Source organism: Fukomys damarensis, unplaced genomic scaffold, assembly GCF_012274545.1.
Source record: "Fukomys damarensis isolate Sample0158 unplaced genomic scaffold, DMR_v1.0_HiC HiC_scaffold_16, whole genome shotgun sequence".
NCBI lineage: Eukaryota > Metazoa > Chordata > Mammalia > Rodentia > Bathyergidae > Fukomys > Fukomys damarensis.
Window position 1 is genome coordinate 88,311,578 of NW_022900928.1, and position 5,425 is coordinate 88,317,002.

The window sequence follows — 5,425 nt, forward strand, 5'->3', positions numbered from 1 at the left end:
ACGTAGTGAATTCTGGGCCAGCCTGCACTACACAGTGAGATCCTGTCTCGAAAAAAAAAGGAAAAAAATAGACCATAGCCAGATGTGTCCCCTGACCTTGGAATGGAACATGGAGCCAAAGTAAACCTCAGTATTGAAAGAAGGAAAAATGCTAACTCCATCTAACCGTGTCCAAGGCTGGCCGGGTACAGTGGAGTCCCCAGCATCACCTGCCACCACAGGGCAGGAGCCAGGTCTCCCTGGTCCTGGACCTTGGTCCTCTGTCTTGTGGACCAGACTGCCCTGAGGTGGGGAAGCCATCTGTCACCTCCCCCCCAGGAGCAGAAGTGTCAGCTGTGCCCCCTCCCTGCGGCATCCCCTGGGCTGCACACAGGAGCTGTCAAAGGCTCCCGGTGTCGCGCCGCCCAGCGGTGGCAGCGGCAGAAGTCAGGGCCCTATCATGCAGCTGTGTCGTGTTCCAGCTGTGTGGTGAGGGCGACACGTGTGGCAGCATAGAAACACTCTGGGCTTGCGCGGTGCTGCCTCTGGTACCTCAGCCAGCATGCATGAGAAAGCTCAGGCCCCGATGCGGGGCTGCACAAAGAAGGCGCTGGGGCACTGGCCGGTCCCCACTTCCAGGCCTTACGTGAGAGGATAAGCGTCAGCCCCCGCCCTGCGTCTGGCCTTCCTGGCTGGAGCCCCACGCACCTTGGAGCAGAGACTTCCCGCCCCTTTTGACTCTCTGAGGTGGGTTGTTTGGCAGCAACAGGAACAGAAGGGGCTGAGCTGGCCGTGTGGGCATCGGCAGCTGCCAACCATGTGAAGTCACCCCGAGAGCATCCACGGCAGGACACAGTGCCCATCCTAAGACCTAGAGGAGATGCGCCATACAGCCCAGGAAGTCTGCAGCCATGGACCGGGGGGGGGACGAAGGGTCACTGTCATCAGTCAGCTTTCCTGTCACTGAGGTAGCTGACACCCCCAAATTAAAGGAGAAGAGGTCTGTGTGGTCCACGGTTTCAGAGGGCTCAGTCCACGGTTGGACAGCTCTAAGGTACAAACCGCACAGCAGAAGGGCCTGGTAGAGGACAGCTGCTCACGGTGCGGTGGACAGAAAGCAGAGAGAGAAGGGAGGAGCTGGAACACCAGCACACCCTTCCGCGTCACTCCACAGTGACCACCTCCAACAGGCCCTAGTAAACTCATTCAGCTCAGAACTCATCGATGGGCGAATCCATGATCTAATCGCCCTCCACACGCATGGTTGGGGGGACCTTTGGGGGACTTTGGATCTAACCCTGCAGGGTGGTGGAGACAGCGGCACAGGCAAGGCTGGCAAGGCACTGGGTAGGGGATGGGGAGCCCCAGTCCCCAGGGATTGGAGCTGGGAATCAATCGTGCGCAAGTGCAGTGTCTTCCGCGGATGAGGAAGAGGAGGGCGGCATCCTGGGAGGGTTGTGCCTGGCAGGGAGGAGCTGAGAGCTCCTGGGCAGTGCTTGGCCCCAGCCACCCGCCTGCACCACTTCCTCTCTGGGCTCCACCTAGCAGGGCCCTGGGCCACCACACACGGGCCGCAGACGCAGACTGGGCGGGCGGGCGCAGCCTTGCTGCTTCCTGGCTGCCCTGATGAAGGTTGTGTCTGCACAGAATTCTAAGTTCCACAGTGCACAGAATACTAAAAAATTTAAATGCTGTAATCAGGGCTCTGGAAAAGATAGAGCTGGGATTATTGAGGGAAATTTACAAGTTAAATAACCTAAAACGCTGCAGATGCAAATGACACAAAATTGGCAAGGACTGGGGGGTACAAGAATGGCTCGTCCTTCCTCAGAGAAGACAGTGTCATAGAGCCCAGGCAGGACAGGGGTCCTGGTCTGTGCTCCCCACATGGTGTGCTTGGGCCCCGGGCATTACAGGGCACTCGGCACCCCCGTCCCCTCTCACCAAATGCTGTGACAACCAAAATCTCGCTCTCACTTCGGCCTGCTCTGGGGACTGATGATCAAAAAGGACAGGTGGGTCTGGAGTGATAGGTTGTGTCCCTTTGGCTGTGTGTGTGTGTGTGTGTGTGTGTGTGTGTGTGTATTTCAGTTTTTTTGAGACAAGGTTTCATCATATAGCCCAGGCCAACCTTGAAATTATAGCAACCCTCCTGCCTCAGCCTCCCAATGCTGAGATTACAGATGTGTACCACTATGCCTGGCTTAGGACAGGTGGCCTCTGAAAATAAATCCATGAGACAGTTCCATCTGGAAGGACTTCTGCATGCAGCCACTCAGCCTGGAGCCAGCGCAGGGTATCTGGCTGTGGGGCAGGGGAGGCATGCTGTTTGTACAGTTTGACTTGAGATCTGCATTTCTTTAAAAATTTAAATTTAATGTAATTTTTCAGTATGAGGATTGAACCAATGGCCTTCATTCACACTGAGCTACGTCCCCAGCCCTTTTTTAAATTTTTAAATTTTGAGGCAGGGTCTTGCTAAGCCACTGAGCCTGTTGGGCTAATGAGAGTCCCCCCAGAGATGCCAAGGGCCTGACCCTCAGAGCTGTGATTGTGACCTTCGGAAACAAGGTTTTGCAGGTGATTTATGCCCTATAGGACTTGGGTGTGGCAACAGGAGACCCTTGGGGACACTACAGGAACACTGGAGTCACGATGCGGAGGACCTAGAAGCCTTAGCGGCCAGGGACAGTGCCCTTCTTGCACCCACAGAGGGTGCGTGGTGCTGTCTGCACCCGAGCCTCAGACGCCTGCCCCCCAGGACCAGGGGACAGTGAATCGCTGCTGTGTAAGCCCATGGGTGGTAGGCGAGATGTGCTGTGCTCCTCAGGGTATCGCCCATTTCTGTCACCTGCCTGCAAGCTGATCTGTCTGTCTGTCTGCCACTACTATTTCCAGCCCAGCTGCTAAGGTGGGAGGCACATGCCTGTCATCCAGCACTGAGGCAGGAGGATTGAAAGTTCAAGTCCAGCCTGAGCAACTTATGTAGACCTTGTCTCAAAATTTTAAAAACATGTTTAAAGGGCAGGGGATGTAGCTCAGTCCCAACAACCTGGGTTCAATTCCCAGTGCCAATGAATCAATTAATCAATCAAGAGATAGATCGTGTGTATGGACTAGAAGAATCAATAGCATGAGGAACTCTGTTTGCCCGAATGTCATTTGTAGATTCAGTGCCATGCTATTCAAAGTCCCCACAAGTTTTATTAATGAGTGCGTGGAATGGACAAACTGATTCCAAAATTTACCCAGAAACACAGATGACCAAGAATAGCGTCTGGAGGAGGAGTGCGGTGGGAAGACTTGCTTTCCCGGGCATATGGTGGCTCTGAGAGATGCCATCACAGAGCCCAGGAAGGACGGGGTCCCTGGCACCGGGATGCCCACCACACGGGGCCAGCAGCAGGCCTTAGAGGACGCCCTCGAGTCTCTTATGTGTCAGACCCACCGCCCTCCACTCCAGGAAGCAGGACTCAGGGTGCATCCACCCCTTTCCCTGCTTATCAAGGTCTCCTGGTGCCTCTGTCCCCAGGGCCCTGTGTGTGGCCTGGCACAGGTTGGCACGGGAAGGGCACTGTTTCTCCATGGGAACCTAGATAAGGCACAAGGCTCCAGCTGGATCCAGGCCAGCTTGAGAGCTGGGCCGCCCATGTCCCTGCCCGGGGCACCATCAGGACTCACCTCAGGGTCATTGCTCCCTTCCTGCCACGGCATCCAGCCCACCCATGGGCCTTCCCTCCCCTGGAGCCATCCTGGATGACCTGTCCTGCACAGACAGACACATCACCACCTGCGTCTCAACCTCAGCACCTGATGCCCAGACTCTGTGGAGACTTGAGGACATCACTGTGACTTGAAATGCAGCTTCAAATGAGCTGAGAAATGCCACCCCCAGGAGTCCCCTTGGAATCTTTTTCCATTCATCGTGCTGAGGACCATCTTGGGCTTTTCCATCTGCAGAGTTAAAGTGTTCCGTTCTGGGAAAGTTTATGAATTTTTACAAATAACTTCTTTTTTTAATTTTTAGTCATTGTTCTCTCATCCCAAAATTCCAATTTGGGACTCGTGGATTCATCTTCTACTTTTATTTTCTTTCCTAAATTCCCAGTTTAAAAAAAAAAAGAGAGACAGAATGTAAATAGAATAAATAAATAAATAAATTCCCAGTCGAAGGCCAGGAAATACAACTTGGAAAGCTCCCCAAAGTTGTCTGTGCAGTGTGAAATCAGACCCCCTCCAAAGCACATTTTTCACAAATTTTCTAGATTACAGGGTAGGGCCAAAGATTTGGCTGAGCAGTGCCATGCCTGCCACACAAGTGCAGGGTCCTGAGTTCAATTCCCAGTACCAGAAAAAAAAAAAAAAAGAAAGAAAGAAAAAAGAAAAGAAAAAAAAAAAAGATTTAAGGGTAAAGGATCTAAAAGCTGCCAAAAAGAAGCAAAAACAAGCTAAACAGGAAAGACCAAGGATCAGAATGGCCTCAGACTTATCAACAGCACTAGAAGGTAGCAATCCTTCAAAACTCTAAGGATGGGCTGGGGGAGGGGGGTAGCTCAGTGGTTCTGCCACCTGCCTTGCAAGCACAAGGTCCTGAGTTCAATCCCTGGTACCAAAACAAAACAAAACAAAAAAAGTCTAAGGGAGCCGGGCGTGGTGGCACACACCTGTAATCCCAGCATTCAGGAGGCTGAGGCAGGAGGATCACTGAGTTCAAGACCAGCCTGGGCTACATACAGAGTTCCAGGTCAGTCTCAATTACATATGAGGCCCTGTCTCAAAAACAAAACAAAACAAAATCTAAGGGAGCCAGGTGTGATGGCACATGCCTGTAATCCTAGCACTAGGGAGGCTGAGGCAGGAAGAATCGAGGCCGAGGCCAGCCTGGACTACATAGTGAGACTCTGCCTCAAAAAAAAAAAAAAAAAAAAAAAAAAACAAAACATTGCATGTATGGTCTGCATGCCTGCTGGGCCTGGTGCCACCTCCTGAGATTCCCTAGCAATCACAGAGAACCCAACCCCATTATCCCAGAGTCCAAATCGGTCATATGCCTGTAAACTCACGTGGCCTGAGAGTCAAGGGAGGCCCTGGGAGGATGTGGTGGGACTGGGCCCCAGGGAGCTTCTAGGATCTGGGAGACCCCACATGGGTCAGAATCTGACGCCACGTGGGGCGTCCTATCGGCTTCACCCGCTTTTGCAAAATGGGTGCCAAGGCAGCCCCCGGGGAAACTTGGGGAAAGTCGATCCCGCGATGGCCGCCAAGTGGCGCCAGAGCCCACAACCAATCCATGTGCGTCCACTAATTTAAAAAATGTGGGAAAAAGCAAATGTATATATGTACAACGCGCTTCTCCTGCCCCTCGCTTAGAATCTGGGGCTGGGAGCTGTTTTTAATAGAAAATTTCTGAACCACACAGCAAGACCCTGTCTCAAAAAAAAAAAAA

The 5,425-nt window shown here is 52.7% G+C and overlaps 1 long non-coding RNA gene across 1 annotated transcript in view; it reads right to left on the reverse strand.

The window, feature by feature from the left end:
- Positions 1-3,954: 3,954 nt before the first annotated feature.
- LOC104871577 overlaps positions 3,955-5,425 on the reverse strand; it is a 3,728-nt gene continuing 2,257 nt past the window's right edge. Inside the window, exon 3 of the long non-coding RNA XR_782909.2 lies at positions 3,955-4,075. This is a non-coding gene — a long non-coding RNA (uncharacterized LOC104871577). The remainder of the gene's footprint in view (positions 4,076-5,425) is intronic.